Source organism: Onthophagus taurus, chromosome 11 (genome assembly GCF_036711975.1).
Source record: "Onthophagus taurus isolate NC chromosome 11, IU_Otau_3.0, whole genome shotgun sequence".
NCBI classification, from domain to species: Eukaryota; Metazoa; Arthropoda; class Insecta; order Coleoptera; family Scarabaeidae; genus Onthophagus; species Onthophagus taurus.
In genome coordinates, this window is record NC_091976.1 from 26,724,333 (window position 1) to 26,742,323 (window position 17,991).

Below are 17,991 nucleotides of genomic sequence, written 5' to 3' on the forward strand. Positions count from 1 at the left end.
TGAGAAAACAATATTTGAAGTTTTGATAAAATTCGCCGCCATAAAATTAATTTCTTGAAGGATCCTTGTGAAAATATCGCCAATTATTAATTAAAATATCCTCTTTTTAAAGTTGCTTCGTTAGTTAAATCAGCATCAAAAAAGTTCATTTTGTATCTTGGATCCAAATAAGTTGACATATATTATCAGCTTTCTTATTAATTTCATTTTTATTCAAATATCGCAATAATCTGGCAATGTAGGGTATCACTTCAGAAATGCACCAAGAATTACAACCATAATGGCCGGATAGATATCTCGGATAACCGGCTTTTCGCAAAATCCGTTCCATCACTAGTTACAACTATATATAAAAATAATTAATAGATATTAATCAGTAGAAACTTTAATTTTAACAGAATTTCTATAATTTCTATATGATTTTGTTATTTATATTAGTATATGTAGAAGAATTAGAATTGGTTCAAGTCTATTAAAGTAAGTAGTTATTGTATTAGTTTCTAAAATTACCTGAAATAATTTCTAATTGATCATAATGATAAAAAAAATTGTTAATTGTTTAGAAATCAGAAGAGTATTGTTATAAAACCACAAATAGAACCCTTTATAGAATCGCATAAGGAACTAAAGCTATAAAAACTATAAGAAAGTGTAAAAATAAAAATAAAAAATTATAAAAACGTATTTATACAAAAAAGTCGATTAAATTTCAGTTAACAGTTTGAAAAAGAGAATTCTAACTACCGTGTTTCATTCGCGTCTTCCTGGCAGTAACCACTACCTATCATCAATATCTCTTAAAGATACCAGCATGACAAGAAAGCTGCAAACTTCCTCTTCTTAAGACAAACACACCAAGGGATCTAGTAGTTATTGCGAGACCGTGATGAATATGCATACAATAAACGAACGATTCCAACTCTGGTGTTTATCAAAGTGAGATATTATTCTTGAGAGCTTCACCTCATCCTACCATCTCTTACAATGATTATACCTTTTCTAAAACTTCAAAGAAATATATCGTTCGTTGGTTTGCTTCTATTGCTATTATTAGTATCTTGGCATATTTGTAATTGTAAATTGCGAGTTTAAAATAATATTCTACGTTCTCATCTAAAGAAGATATAGTACATAAATTTTTACGTAATCTTCATTATCGTTAATAAATGGTAGCACGCGATGGTTCTTCAATTTTACAATGCAAAATCAACGTTCGCCCGAGGCTTAAACGTGCGTGTTCGGATTAACACAATACGTTGACGTTAATTCCAGTTTAACTCACGCATTTCAAACTGTTAACTTGACGTTTTTTACTCAACAATCCGGAAAATAAGTCATTGGAACTTCCTCGCTGTTTCCTTAATTGAAAACCATCGGGATAACTAAATTTATACATTTAAAAATATATAAAAGAATTAACATTAAATAATAACGTGATTGTTATTAATTAATTAGTACCAATTAAGAAAAAAAATAGACTATATGGTGTAGAAAAAATTGTATTAAAAATTATTATTGGCAAAAATCGTCTTGATATAAATAAAAATTAGCATTATTTTCGTGTTAAATTAAGCACCGTACCGGTTTAAAGGTTTGTTAAACATGCAAATACCCCTTAAAGCGTGAATATTAAGAGTAAGGTGAGCTTAGTTTTATTTTCTTGTAATTTTTAACGCACGCATTGAGTTTGTGCTCATCGCGGATGCATATCGTGAAAATTTTGCGAGATAGCTTCCGGCAATGCCCGGCACGAAACCGCAATTCTCTTCGTACATTTCCGGCCGAATGGCTACCGTTGAGATAAAGTTCATATTCGTGAGCCAAATGTAGCGGAAACTGGCCGCCCGGTTCCTGAATCTGTATTTTCTACTAAATGGTTTCGATATAAGTCAACTCAGTTGAAACTGTTTTATTATAATCATAATTCTTGAAAATTATTTAAAAAATTTTCATCTCAATCAAGAAATTTACAAACATTCTTGGAAATAAAAAAGAAAATCTTCTTTTGGTTAACATCACTTAAGAGAATAAATCCAACGTTTCATTTCCGTTCTGGCAAACAAACGGATTAGTCTATAGCGTATATAGGAAAAATTCCCGGTTTTCCACCATTAATTATCCAGTCATGTCTTCGTCTAATTAAACAGTTCGCGGACTATTCGTAGAACCACCTGTAAAACGTCGTCATCGTTTTCTTCGTCTTATTAACCGTCTCCTTCGTACCTCTCTTCGTCTACTTAACTCGTTGTTGTCGATCGCGTAAACTTATACGGCCAACTCGCCATCAGGCAATTACTGCTTTTTACATGCGCTCCGAAGACGCGTTTATTATTCATTTGGCGACTTGGACGGGGTCAACCTGCAAACGGATCGTTTAGCTTTTCATAGAATAGAAGACGGACGTTCGATTGGCGTCTACATATTTTTTTTAACCTTTTCGACACAGCTACTACATACTGGAGGATACATCCTGGAGCGAGGAAACAGGGCACGTACGCGTACATACCTCTTTTTTAAGTTAATTAGAGAGAGGGAACCCAGCAGAAATGTTACGATCTGCTACGTACATAAATACGATGGACGCTCACCTAACGTAACATTTGAATAAACCGTTATAAGGCTTAATGTAGATCACGGAAGAATTATTTCAAATTCAATGCGTCTCATTGATTGGCAGGCAAAAGATTTGCTTCTGAAAATCTTTTAATGTCTTTGCAAATTAATTTGTGTAGTCACCAGAAAGTGTTTGAAGATTCTCCTGAAATCCCATCATATCTTTAATATTCCTAGATATCTTTGTTAATCATTGGAAAATTTTTAATATGATCTGATATCTAACAAATCCCAGAAAATCTGTTGAAAATCCTTTGAGGTTGCTAAAAATTTTCTGGAAATTCCTAAAACATTAAATTTACAAATAAACCCAATATCTAAAAATGTTCTAAAACGTGATAGAAAATGTAGAGAAATTCCATAATACGTTCAGAAATTCTTAGGATCTTTAGACATTTCTGGGTACACTTATAACTTTGTGGCTATTTCTGAAACTTTTGAAAATACCAGAAATTATTAGATATATTTAAAAATTCTTAGAAATATTTGAAAATGTTCTAAAACATCCCAGAAAACTTTTAGAAACTTTGCTGTGAATGCAAAGTCCTGAGTCGTTTCAAACCCTGCGATAAAAACATCTTACTACAGTAGAGCCTTCTTAGGGAACCATAAGCACGCCTACATAATAAATTAGTATGCTCACCAAACGCAAGCTGATCATCAATAATAAGACCTAAACTCTTAACCGAATTGGTTAGTCCTAACTATTATATTAATATTATTAGTATTCTTATTCAGAACGTCGTTAGAATGTCGTTTAAAGCACTGAGAACACTCTGACTATTTTGAAAATATTATCTTATCTCTAAAAATCCTTAGAAATACTTGGAAATGCTCTAAAAAGTCCCAAAACATCTTTAGACATTTTCTGAAAATCCTGGACAACTTTGCAAATCACAGGAAAAGTTTCAAAATGATCTGAAATATCTCAAAAAATTCAGTAACTTCTTAATGCTTTTGTAATTCCTTTGAAAAACCTTTAGAAATTCTTTAAAAGCTCCTTTTAGTACTTCTGAAAATTTTTGGAAATTCTAGGGTGGTTTTAGATATTCCTGGATAACGTTGAAAACACTTACAACACGCTGGCTGTTTTGCAAAATCTTGGAACACCCAGAAAACCTTACAAAATTACTTGATATCTTTTGAAATTCTCAGAAACATTTAAAAACGCTCTATAAAGTCTATGAACATCTTGCGAAGCTTTTACGATTCCTTGGAAAGGTTTAGATGTATAATACAAAACATCTCAAATTTTCTGGAAATCCCAGGACACATTTATATATTTCTGATCTTTATAAATGCCACAGATAATCTTTAGAAAGTTCTTGAAAATTTTAGAATTCCTTAATAAGGTCTAGATTTCTTTGAACATCTTTAGAAATACTTTAAATATCCTTAGGTTTCATTACCAATCTTTTAAAATCTGTTGAAAATTCTCTGAAAAATAAAAATATTGAAACTCCCAGAAAACCTTATCTCTAAAAATCCTTAGAAATACTTGGAAATGCTCTAAAAAGTCCCAAAAAATCTTTAGACATTTTCTGAAAATTCTGAACATTGTTAGGTATATCTAGACATCTTTACAAATTATAGAAAATGTTTCAAAATGATCTGAAATATCTGAGAAAAGCTTCAGAAACTTCTTGATACTTTTGCTACTACTGAAAATTAGAGATTCTTGGATAACGTTGGAAGTAATTAGAACACGCTGGCTGTTTTGAAAAATCTTTAAACACCCAGGAAATGCTCTGTAATGTCTATGAACATCTTGCGAAACTTTTAGGATACATTTATACATTTCTGATCTTTGTATATGAGATGCCTCAGAAAATCTTTAGAAAGTCCAGGAAAATTTTGGAATTCCTTAGAAAGGTCTGGATTTTTTTGAAAATCTTTAGAAATACTTTAAATATCCTTAGGTTTCATTAGCAGTCTTTTAAAAATTTTGAAAATTCTTTATAGTATCCCAGGACGACTTTAGATATTCCTGGATATCATTGTAAAAACTTAGCACACTTTGCCTTTTTTTTTGAAAATCTTGGATATCCCTGGAAAATCTCCAGAAATGTTTGAAAGTGCTTTAAGAACTCTCAAAAAATCTTTTTGAAAATCATTTCTCATATCTAATCCTCTGAAGCTTACATTACTTTCAAAATGACTTGAAATGTTTCAGAAAGTTTTTAAAAATTCATTAATAGTTTTGGAATACATAAAAAAAGTTATTAGAATGTTCAAAAGCTCTCTAATATCTTTTGGATCCCTTGCAAATCTTTTGAAATCCTTTGAAACACGCAGGACGTCTTAAGATATTTTGGAATCTTAGGAAAATCTTGGAACTTCAAGGAAATCTTTAGAAATTACCAGATATCTTAAAATATCCCAAAACACATTCTGCTCAATGGCTGCAATAGTAGCACAACTTCGCAGCAAGTAATTATAAACCAGGGATATACTCTATAACATCTCAGGAAATCTTTAGAATGCTTTTAGGATGCTTTTAGAGAATCCTTAGGAAGGTATAGATTTCTTTGAAAATCTAAATATCATTGAAAATCCTTCACAAATCTAGTTTCTAACAAAATTTAAGTTTTTGAAGATTCTCTAGAAATTCCAGGACATCTTTAATATTCCTAGATATGTTTGTATATCATTGGAAATCTTTTAAAATGAAATCTAAAATCTAACAAGTCCCAGAAAATCTGTTAAAAATTCTCTGAAAGTCCTTTGTCACATTTACAAATCCTTTGAGGTTGCTGAAAATTTTCTGTAAATTCCTAGACGTCTTTAAACAGTTCTTGCTGATCACTGGGAATTCTTAAAACATTATATTTATAAACAAAGACAATATTTAGGAATGTTCTAAAAGGTTATAGAAATTCCATGATACTTTCAGAAATCTTTAGGATGTCACATATATTTTTGGAAATCTTAGTACGTCTTTAGACATTTCTGGGTACTCTTATAACTTTCTGGCTATTTCTGAAAATCTTGGATGCTTTTAGAAACCATAGGAAGGTATAGATTTCTTTGAAAATCTAAATATCATTGAAAGTGTTTAACAATTTCTGGACACCTTTGAAAATCCTTAATAAATCTACTTTCTAACAAAATTTAAGTTTTTGAAGATTCTCTAGAAATTCCGGAACATCTTTAATATTCCTAGATATGTTTGTATATCATTGGAAATCTTTTAAAATGAAATCTAAAATCTGACAAGTCCCACAAAATCTGTAGAAAATTCTCTGAAAGTCCTTTGTCACGTTTACAAATCCTTTGAGGTTGCTGAAAATTTTCTGAAAATTCCTAGACGTCCTTAAACAGTTCTTGCTGATCATTGGGAATTCCTAAAACATTATATTTATAAACAAAGACAATATTTAAGAATGTTCTAAACCGTTATAGAAATTCCATGATACTTTCAGAAATCGTTAGGATGTCACCTTTTTTTTTTTTTTGGGAAATCTCAGTACGTCTTTAGACATTCCTGGGTACACTTATAACTTTCTGGCTATTTCTGATATTCTTGGATGCTTTTAGAAGCCTTAGGAAGGTATAGATTTCTTTGAAAATCTAAATATCATTGAAAGTGTTTAGGAACTTCTGGACACTTGAAAATCCTTTACAAATCTAGTTTCTAACAAAATTTAAAAGTCGATTTTGATATTTGCGGGAATATTGAAAATTTGTACATGCCTCATAACTTATAGAACCATTGGAGTGCGATATATCTTGATTTGATATTACCTAAAAATTAAATAACAAAAGTCGGTTGCATTTAAATTAGTAGGTATGTTTGAATGTATCAGTGAGCTTAACACAGAAACTAATGATTTTAAAGCTTATGGTTTATGAATTTCATTTTCTATCTCAAAATATTAAAGAAAAATTGATTTTGATATTTTCTTTGCCAATCAATTTGTGTAGTCACCAGGAAGTTATTAAAGTTTCTCTGGAGATATGCTTGGATTCCTAGATATGCTTGAAATCTTTTAAAATGATCTGATATCTAACAAGTTTCAGAAAATCCATTCAGATTGCTGAGTTCTTAATTATTCTTATTTAGAACGTCTTTAGAATGTCGTTGAAAGCACTGAGAACACTCTAACTATTTTGAAAATATTATCATATCCCTAAAAATCCTTAATACTACTTGGAACTGCTCTAAAAAGTCCCAGAACATCTTTAGACATTTTCTGAAAATCCTGGACATCTTTGTAAATCATAAGAAAAGTTTCAAAATGATTTGAAATATCTTAGAAAATCTTCAGAAACTTCTCGATGCTTTTGTAATTCCTTTAAAAAATCTTTAGAAATTCTATAAATATTCTGAGGTTTCTTTAAAAAATTCTTTTGCTATTTCTGAAAATTTTTGGAAATTTTAGGATGATTTTAGATATCCCTGGATAACGTTGGAAGTACTTAGAACATGCTGGCTGTTTTGCAAAATCTTGGAACACCCAGAAAACCTTACAAAATTACTTGATATCTTTTGAAATTCTCAGAAACATTTAAAAACGCTCTATAAAGTCTATGAACATCTTGCGAAGCTTTTACGATTCCTTGGAAAGGTTTAGATGTATAATACAAAACATCTCAAATTTTCTGGAAATCCTAGGACACATTTATATATTTCTGATCTTTATAAATGCCACAGATAATCTTTAGAAAGTCCTTGAAAATTTTAGAATTCCTTAGTAAGGTCTAGATTTCTTTGAAAATCTTTAGAAATACTTTAAATATCCTTAGGTTTCATTACCAATACCTCTCAAAAATAAAAATATTGAAACCCCCGGCAAACCTTATCTCTAAACATCCTTAGAAATACTTGGAATTGCTCTAAAAAGTCCCAAAAAATCTTTAGACATTTTCTGAAAATCCTGGACATTGTTAGGTATATCTGGACATCTTTACAAATTATAGAAAATGTTTTTCAAAATGATCTGAAATACATATCTCAGAAAAACTTCAGAAACTTCTTGATGCTTTTGAAAAATCTTTAGAAATTCTTTAAATATCCTCATATTTCTTTAAAGATCCTTTTGCTACTTCTGAAAAATTTTGTAAATTCTAGTATGGTTTTAGATATTCCTGGATAACGTTGGAAGTACTTAGAACATGCTGGCTGTTTTGAAAAATCTTGAAACACCCAGCAAACGCTCTGTAATGTCTATGTTTCTTTGAAAATCTTTAGAAATACTTTAAATATCCTTAGGTTTCATTAGCAGTCTTTTAAAAATTTAGAAAATTCTTTTTAGTATCTCAGGACGACTTTAGATATTCCTGGATATCATTGTAAAAACTTAGCACACTTATGGCTTGGATATCCCAGGAAAATCTCCAGAAATGTTTGAAAGTGCTTTAAGATCTCTTAAAAAATCTTTTTGAAAATCATTTCTCATATCTAATCCTCTGAAGCTTTTAAAAATCTTGTAGAAATCTCTGGTTATCATTACATTACTTTCAAAATGACTTGAAATGTTTCAGAAAGTTTTTAAAAATTCATTATAATTTTGGAATACATTAGAAAAAATATTTTGAAAAATTGGAAATTCTTTGAAAAACGCGAGATGTCTTAAGATATCTTGGAACTTGAATGAAACATTTAGAAATTAAAAAATATCTTAAAATATCCCAAGAAACAAAATTTGTGTAGTCACCAGGAAGTTTTTAAAGATTCTCTGGAACTTTTAATATTCTTAGATATGTTTGTAAATCATTGGAAATCTATTAAAATGATCTGAAAGTCCTTTGTCACGTTTACAAATTCTTTGAGGTTGCTGAAAATTTTCTGGTAATCCTTATACGTCTTTAAATAGTTCTTGCTGATTATTGGAAATTCCTAAAACACTATATTTACAAATAAACACAATATTTACGATTGTTCCAAAACGTTATAGAAATTCCATGATACTTTCAGAAATCTTTAGGATGTCACATATTTTTTTGGAGATTTCAGTACGTCTTTAGACTTTTCTGGGTACACTTATAACTTTCTGGCTATTTCTGAAAATTTTAGATGCTCTTAGAAGCCTTAGGAAGGTATCTTTGAAAATCTAAATACCATTGAAAGTTTTGCAGTTTCTGGACAACTTTGAAAATCCTTCACAAATCTAGTTTCTAACAAAATTTAAGTTTTTGAAGATTATCTAGAAATTCCAGGACATCTTTAATATTCCTAGATATGTTCGTAAATCATTGGAAATCTTTTAAAATGAAATCTAAAATCTAACAAGTCCTACAAAATCTGTTGAAAATTCTCTGAAAGTCCTTTGTCACGTTTACAAATCCTTTGAGGTTGCAGAAAATTTTCTGAAAATTCCTAGACGTCTTTAAACAGCTCTTTCTGATCATTGGAAATTCCTAAAACATTATATTTACAAATAAACACAATATTTAAGACTGTTCTAAAACGTTATAGAAATTCCATGATACTTTCAGAAATCTTTAGGATGTCACATATATTTTTGGAAATTTCAGTACGTCTTTAGACTTTTCTGGGTACACTTATAACTTTCTGGCTATTTCTGAAAATTTTAGATGCTCTGAGAAGCCTTAGGAAGGTATAGATTTCTTTGAAAATCTAAATATCATTGAAAGTGTTTAACAATTTCTGGACACCTTTGAAAATTCTTTACAAATCTAGTTTCTAACAAAATTTAAAAGTCGATTTTGATATTTGCGGGAATATTGAAAATTTGTACATGCCTCATAACTTATAGAACCATTGGAGTGCGATATATCTTGATTTGATATTACCTAAAAATTAAATAAGAAAAGTCGGTTGTATTTACATTAGTAGGTATGTTTGAATGTATCAGTGAGCTTAACTCAGAAACTAATGATTTTAAATTTTATGAATTTCATTTTCTATCTCAAAATATTAAAGAAAAATTGATTTTGATATTTTCTTTGCCAATCAATTTGTGTAGTCACCAGGAAGTTATTAAAGTTTCTCTGGAAATCCCAGCACATCTTTAATATTCCTAGATATGCTTGAAATCTTTTAAACTGATCTGATATCTAACAAGTTTCAGAAAATCTGTTCAAAATCTATTCAGATTGCTGAGTTCTTAATTATTCTTATTTAGAACGTCTTTAGAATGTCGTTGAAAGCACTGAGAACACTTTGACTATTTTGAAAATATTATCATATCTGTAAAAATCCTTAGAAATACTTGGAAATGCTCTAAAAAGTCCCAGAACATCTTTAGACATTTTCTGAAAATCCTGGACATCTTTGTAAATCATAAGAAAAGTTTCTAAATGATTTGAAATATCTTAGAAAATCTTCAGAAACTTCTCGATGCTTTTGTAATTCCTTTAAAAAATCTTTAGAAATTCTATAAATATTCTGAGGTTTCTTTAAAAAATTGTTTTGCTATTTCTGAAAATTTTTGGAAATTCTAGGATGATTTTAGATATCCCTGAATAACGTTGGAAGTACTTAGAACATGCTGGCTGGAAATTCTTTGAAAAACGCAGGACGTCTTAAGATATCTTGGAACTTCAAGGAAAGCTTTAGAAATTAAAAGATATCTTAAAATATACCAAAAAACAAAATTTGAACCTTTAATATTCTTAGATATGTTTGTAAATCATTGGAAATCTTTTAAAATGATCTGAAAGTCCTTTGTCACGTTCATAAATCCTTTGAGGTTGCTGAAAACTTTTTGAAAATTCCTAGACGTCATTAAACAGTTCTTGCTGATCATTGGAAATTCCTAAAACATTATATTTTCAAATAAACACAATATTTAAGAATGTTTTAAAACGTTATAAAAAATCTGGAGAAATTCCATGATACTTTCAGAAATCCTTAGGATCATTTCTGGGTACACTTATAACTTTCTGGCTATTTCTGAAAATCTTGGATGCTTTTAGAAATTTTTACAAATCTAGTTTCTAAAGTCCATTTTGATATTTGCTGGAACATTGAAAATTTGTACATGCCATCATGACTTATAGAACCATTGGAGTGCGATATATCTTGATTTGATATTACCTAAGAATTAAATAAGAAAAGTCGGTTGCATTAAAATTAGTGAGCTTAAATCAGAAACTAATGATTTTAAAGCTTATGGTTTATATCCTAACTCCATTGATTTCGCTAAATGTAGTGGTGCAAAGATTGTTATTTTAAATCTAAGATTTCTTTAAGAATTTCATTTTCTATCTCAAAATATTAAAGAAAAATTGATTTTGATATATTTTTAATTTTCTTTTTAGAACAAACCCAAGACAATAATTTTCGTAAATAAATTACAGTTCATTGTTCTACAAATGTAACCAAGACATTCTCGACGGGTGGGTTTGGCCGCATTTTGTGTAAGAATACATCGGAAAAACGGGAAAACCCGGAAAATGATAAATGACAGCCTGAATTGTTGCTAGGTTACGGGAGCCTGAAAATATGGCTACATATAAATAAAGGAATATTCTTGAAAAATGTCTCATTTTTAGTTTCTAACAAAAAAATGACTTAATTTAACAAAAAAAAATGTTGTTTCAATGTAAATCAAGCAAAACAGGTGTTGTTTCTTCGTTTTAAAGAAAAATCTCTCGGGGACATCTGTTTAGTCGCACGTTGTGATATGCATATTTAAACATTGAAGAGCCCATCTGGTACTCTCGTTCGTGCGGCGAAACATCAAACATTTCGAGATTTCGACGAGATGCCGACGAGTAGGTGGCCTCCAGGTAAACACACCGAAAGGACGATCCTCTACAACGCGTTATCAGTCGCGTTTCGAACGACTCCGTGAAGGCAGCTCTCTGAATACTTAAATATGTCGTTTAGGCTAAACAGCTCCGGGAATTATATCCTCAGTTTATATCTACATATGTTTAACGTTATCGAGATTGCTACTCCGTGTGTGAAGGAATGACAAAATAGGACAAGATGTTTCTCACGTTGTTAAAGAAAGCTTATATAAAGAGAAATTGTATAAATTTATTAGACGTTGTATCATTATTATCCAATTTTCTGCATGATTAACACTCAAATTTTTTGTTGTAGGTGTCTGTTAAAATCTGTTAAACGGTTCTACAAACTTTTTTAATTCTTTGCATGACTTAACTTAACCGGATTTATTCTTTAATCCTAATAAGTAATTAATTCGCAAAATAATCAAAACAAACTTTTTAAAAGTGAACAAAAAATACCTATTTAAATTTTTATTGTAACATGAAGTAACTTAAAGTTATGGGAAGTGAATTTGAAAACGATTCAAAGTTCTTTTTGCGCCTTAAAACCATTCGATGGAACGAGAAAAAAATTTTAGGTTCGACCACGTTCCAGAGAACTTTTTTTATCCTAAATTATTTAAACGATCGCTTATGAACAACTCAACCGGAACGACGATCTATCGGTTTCAGTGGATTATCAATGCACGTTCTGGATTATAGATTGAAATTGGGTCTTTTTTCCGGTTGGTTTCATCAAGTTTTCTGCTTGCTTAGGTCATTGTACTGAAGTAAAAATTTCAAACAATCAAAAAACGTTTCATTAAAACGATTCCATTTGATTTAATTAAAATTGTTAAGTCTATAATTATTTTGTTTTACGACAAATAAAAGATAAACGAAGCATAACGAAAAAAAAAACCGGGATTAAAAAGAATTAAATTAAAGAGTTCATTCAAAATAAATCCCAACGCGATTCAAAAGTTAATTAATCGCTTTAAATGCGTAATTATTTTAAACAGATAATTAAAAAAGATGTTAAAAATTAAACAAGATCTAAAACAACGAAAAATCTAATTAAAAAAATAAATGTACATGTAACAAGTCATAAATTCTTTTTGTAAGTTAAAAAGATCATTTAATTTTTCGCCAATTTTATTAATGATATCAAAGTAAATTTGTATAAAATTTTACGGAGCTACTTTATTGTATATCCCAACGAACAATGGATGAGAAAATTTCAACCGTCATTACGTTGAATAACCATGAAGAAGAAGACTTTTATTTATCATAATTACGTCAATAGAATTCTGTGACAACCCAACGAGAAGAACCACCCGGGAGAAGAAATACGATTTAAATTAGGCAAATCGAATAGAAAAATACCAAGAAAAGAATTTATATCATCCCGAGGCTCAAATTCGTTTCGAAAAATTATATCGCTTTAAAATTTCCATTCAACATTTTTTGGTGCTTCTCGAGTGTTGTTCGAATGTGAAGTAAACAAGACGCTCGTTTCGCGGTGCATCGCGTTGTTTTCGAATTACTTTTACGTTTTCGAGCGAATATCCTGCGGTACCGTGGGGGTTTCGCCGTTGGCGAATAAAAACGATAAACAATAACGGTGACACATAGTTGTGATCGTAAATTCCAGGCCGGAAGAGGGAACTGCCTCGATGCCCACCATCCGATCTCCGCAGACGTTTATCATCTCTCCAAACTTCCGATATGTTGCAAAACTAAACGAGAATGTCTCATTCTTTTTTTTTATATATTGTTTTTAGAAAAGTTTTTATAACTTCTTAAAAAGTTAAAAAAAAATTAATTTTCTTTGATAACTCATCTCATTGAACATTTAGATGGGCTTTAGAATGAACAAATGGGCTTGCAATGTTGAGTTTTGTTATTTGATATTGAAGAATGCAGCACTATTTTGTTGTCCAAAAGAAAATGATTTTGAAATTTTAGATGCTGTTCATCTTAAATAATAAACAAGTTATGCTACGCTTGCTTATGTTGGGTAGAGTTTCATAATTTGCTTGATGGGTTTTATTGGATTCGGCTTTGTTCTTTAAACGCTATCATCGCTTCGTCTATACTCAACTTTCTGGTTCCCCTGTAAAGCTTTTCAAACGTTAGACATATACATTTGAAAAACTTTAAGCACTATTCTACTTCTCTAAGTAACATAGAGGTTGTTTTAAACCTCTGCTTTTTTTTTTGGTTTTCCTAAGTCATCTTCTGCACACTGGGATTATTCCCAACAATGATGCTGTTCATCTTACTTCTGTTATTGTTATTCGGAAATTTCTGACTTACAGGTGTCTTTCTGGTGCTTCTTCCACTTGTGCTGTGGGGTATTGACTTTTTGGTATTATGTCATCCTTCCATCTACAAGCTCTTGATTCTTTGATGATCCTTTTGAACAAAAACGTGTAATATGATACTTCCTATAACTTGTACCAAGATGAAAAACCTTAATTAAAAACTACAAAACATGTTAGTATAGAATTAACATCTAGAAACTAAAGCAAATAGGGTTTTTATCAAATGTTGTAGAAAGGTTGAATGAAAATAGGTCTTAAGGGTGGTTCCAAATTTTATAAAGTTTTGGCAATGCAGACATAAACAGAACGTGAATGATACTGATAATTTTGGGTTGATGCTAAATAATTATCGTTGATGCGTGATGATCGCTAGTATGGCTGATCATGGCTTTTCTTTACTGAAAACATTTTGATCACAACACATCCTAATCGTCACATATAGAAACATTTAAACATTCAAAGATGACAAAGTAAGCAACTTAATCATATTGGAAGAAGACGATAATGCACCAAGTTGTAAAACGTTATTGGAGAGTAAAACATTTTGAGGAGGTCCGTATTGATTTTGTGAGGGTTCATATTGATTTTGAGGAGGATCATATTGATTTTGAAGTGGCCCATATTGACTTTCTGCACAAGGGGCCCACTGGGGCCTAAGTGCGCGTAAAAATTACGCACCCCTCTCTCTACATACATACATACATACATACTTTCTGTAGGTCCGTATTGATTTTTAGTTGCCCATACAGATTTTGTAGTTTGTGGCCTTATTAATTTTGGGGAGGTCCATATTGATTTTGAGGAACTCCGTATCTCGTAGGTTTTGGAGGTCCATAAACAGATAGAATTCTGTACTGTAGATTTGGTGGTCCATATTGTGATTTTGTTGGTCCATAATATTGAGATGGACCATATTGGGGCTTAGGTATACGTTTGACTTGGAGAACCATAATTTGTGCTTGGCACGTCATAAGTTGGATTAGGTGTTCCATAATTGGAAGTATGTACTCTATAATTTGGGGTTGGTGCTGAATAAATAGGTTTTTTTACAGAAGATAACAATTCTCTGCTGTGCATTCTGGTGTACAACATATAATAATGTCTAATAATAATAATACAACATATTATTTTGCCGCCACTGAGATTCAAGGAACTACTCAATCGTGTCCTACATAAACACTAACGATTAAATGGGTCATCTTCTTCAGCACGTAGAAGAAGTCAGATGTTAAGAATGCAGCATTATTTTTCTGTCCAAAAGATAATGATTTTGAAATTTTATATGCTGTTCATCTTAAATCATAAACAAGTTATGCTACGCTCATTGGATATATCAAGTGTTGTAGCAAGGTTGAATGAAAATGGGTCTTAATGGTGGTCCAAGATTTTATAAAGTTTTGGCAATGCAGCCATAAACAGCATGTGAATGATTTTGGTAATTTGGGGTTGGTGCCGAATAATTAGGTTTTTACAAAGGGTAACAACTCTGTAAAAATCTCTAGTATGGCTGATCATGGCTTTTCTCTGCTGAAAACATGCTGATCACAACACTCTGCTGATTTTGCCGTAGACCGTATTGATTTTTGGGGAACTCCGTATTCCGGTTTTGGAGGTCCATAAACAGATGGAACTCGGTACTGTAGTTTTGGTGGTTCATATTGAGGGTTTGTTGGTCCATAATATTGAGATTAGTGGTGGAACGGATATCCGGCAACTATCCGGTATCCGGCCATTTTTTAAAATCCGCCTGTCCGGCCATTTTTTATAATCAGAAAAGAAGTGAATGTTTTGGAGATAATTTTAGATAAAAATCAAGTTCAACCCCAATAGGACTTTCTTCATTGAATACAATTTTATTTATATCAGGTTTGTCATTAGGAACCTCAATGTAGCAATCCCAATATGATATATAAAACCTCTTGTTGCAGTTTCGTCTAGTTTGCTTCTCTTCGCTTGTAATTCATCATCACATTCATTACTAACAGAACTGTCGCTCACCAATTATTAATTAAAGTATCTTCTTTTTAATACAAAAAGCCGTTTTGAAAAATCACTTTCAGTTCTTGAGAAATAAATTTTTGAAATGATCGACAATATTTTAAAATTTTACAATTTTGCCGATTAAGTTTTAAAAATTTGTATAAAATCCATTTCTTGGAATATGAGTTTGAAAATTTCTCAAACTGTTAATAAAAGTGTGCTCTTTCCAATGAACCAACACGTTTTGAAAAATAACTTTTAGTTTTTGAGAAAACAATATTTGAAGTTTTGATAAAATTTTCGATATTGCAATTTTCATCGATAACTTGCAAAATTCGCTATAAAATTAATTTCTTGAAGGATCCTTGGGGAAATATCACCAATTATTAATTAAAGTATCCTCTTTTTAATGCAAAAAGCCGTTTTGAAAAATCACTTTCAGTTCTTGAGAAATAAATTTTTGAAATGATCGACAATTTTTTAAAATTTTGCAATTTTGCCTATTAAGTTTTAAAAATTCGTATAAAATCCACTTCTTGGAATATGAGTATGAAAATTTCCCAAAGTGTTAATAAGAGTGTCCTCTTTCCAATGAACCAACACGATTTGAAAAATAACTTTTAGTTTTTGAGAAAATAATATTTGAAGTTTTGATAAAATTTTCGATGTTGCAATTTTCATCGATAATTTTCAAAATTCGCTATAAAATCAATTTCTTGAAGGATCCTTAATTAAAGGATTTAATTTTTAATTAAAGTAATTAGGTGTTCCATAATTGGGAGTAAGTACTCTATAATTTGAGGTTGGTGCTGAATAATTAGGTTTTATTACAGAAGATAACTTCTCTCTGCTGTATATTTTGGTGATTTGGTTCCTTGATTTCATTACATCTTTTCTTATTTCCGAGTTTCTGTCAGTTTACGCAAACTTTTTTTGAATGTACCACATAATTTTTCCAAAAAGAATTTGTTAAAACATCATCTTTTTCGACAATATCTAGCTGATATCTCCAAATAATTGGTAACGAATATATTGGATCTCGACGAGTACTATCTGCCATATTTCGAGATTTGATTTTGCTCATCTTTAATACTTCTGCTTAGATTGATGGCTTCAAGGCCACCAATCTTCAAATCTAATTGACAGATCATAACCAAGAATCTTCAGATATTAATTCTTTTTGGAATAAGATATAAATAAACCTAAGCCAATACAGAAGCCAGATGTCACAAAGATCATTTAAGACATTAATGTTCGTGAAGATTGAACCAATTTCAAATTTCCAAAAAAACTAACAGGATTATAAGCGTTATTATTTATTATTATTAAAATAATTACCTTTTAAATATTACTCAATTTTTTTTAATCCTTTTCTTCCCATACTTTCATTTTATTAAAATTATTCATTTTTCACCCACAATTATCTCGTCACATTTCAAATTTGGAACCACAAGCTATTTTAAAGTCGATTATGCTTACTTTAAAATTATTTACGGATCTTCCTAATTGTAGAACTTCCTATTTTAACCTTCATGTCTTGTAAAACCCTATAAATCTTCCATAATAATCTAAAACAAAAACAAATTTTTTTTTTTAATTTAACAAATATTTTGCTTCAATCAAAATTTCATAAAAATAAATTTAGACATTAAAATCTCTAATGACGTTTAACTTAAACTTGACGTGTAATAACCGATTAAATAAAATTAAACATTAAATTAGTGATATCGAATGGTTTCTTTAATATTTGCTTCGATTGTGGTGTCATCGAACCTTTCGTAAAGACGTTTAAGTGGAATTGCAGGTTCTTCTGCTTAAAAGAAGGGGTTGCACATGTGATGCCACGTGCTCAGTTTAAATAGTGTTATTTTCTTGTCGCCCGCGGGTTTTATTTTCGGCGTAAAAGAAGGAGGCGAAATTGAATCCGCAAAGTTTAACGGTAACCGTTGAAAAAGGAATAGCCGCGCAAGTAAAGGGATGGTTAGAACTCGTGCGAAGGGTTAATGATGATTTTTTTGAAGGAGGAGGACAGTTGTGTCTCACGTCGCGGTAACTGTAACCATAATAATAATAGTCTTCTTATAAAACAATCTTGACAACGGAAACGCGTGCCAAAATAGTAGACACCACAAGAAAAAAAATTTCCTTTTGCTTTTACAATGACAGTCGTGATGCGTACGAATTTTTTTGTTAGTTTAGTAATAAGGGGTATTTTTGACATTTCTAAAGAAATGAATTTAATATCGCTGTTTTAACATATGGTAAAAAATTAGTAATTTGTACGAAATTGTTTAGGACAATTTTAAAAGTTCGAGAAAAGGGGGGCAGAAAAACGTAAAAAGAAACAATCTTTTGTTGAATTTCTTTGCGAAAAAGTAGCTTCTCTTCT

The 17,991-nt window shown here is 30.6% G+C and overlaps 1 long non-coding RNA gene across 1 annotated transcript in view; it reads right to left on the reverse strand.

Moving 5' to 3' along the window:
• Positions 1 to 17,991, reverse strand: part of LOC111414355 (uncharacterized) — a 68,756-nt gene that overhangs the window by 19,962 nt on the left and 30,803 nt on the right. The window contains exons 7-8 of the long non-coding RNA XR_011641907.1: positions 16,941 to 17,170; positions 745 to 1,005 (exon numbers count right to left, since the gene is read on the reverse strand). This is a non-coding gene — a long non-coding RNA (uncharacterized lncRNA). The remainder of the gene's footprint in view (positions 1 to 744; positions 1,006 to 16,940; positions 17,171 to 17,991) is intronic.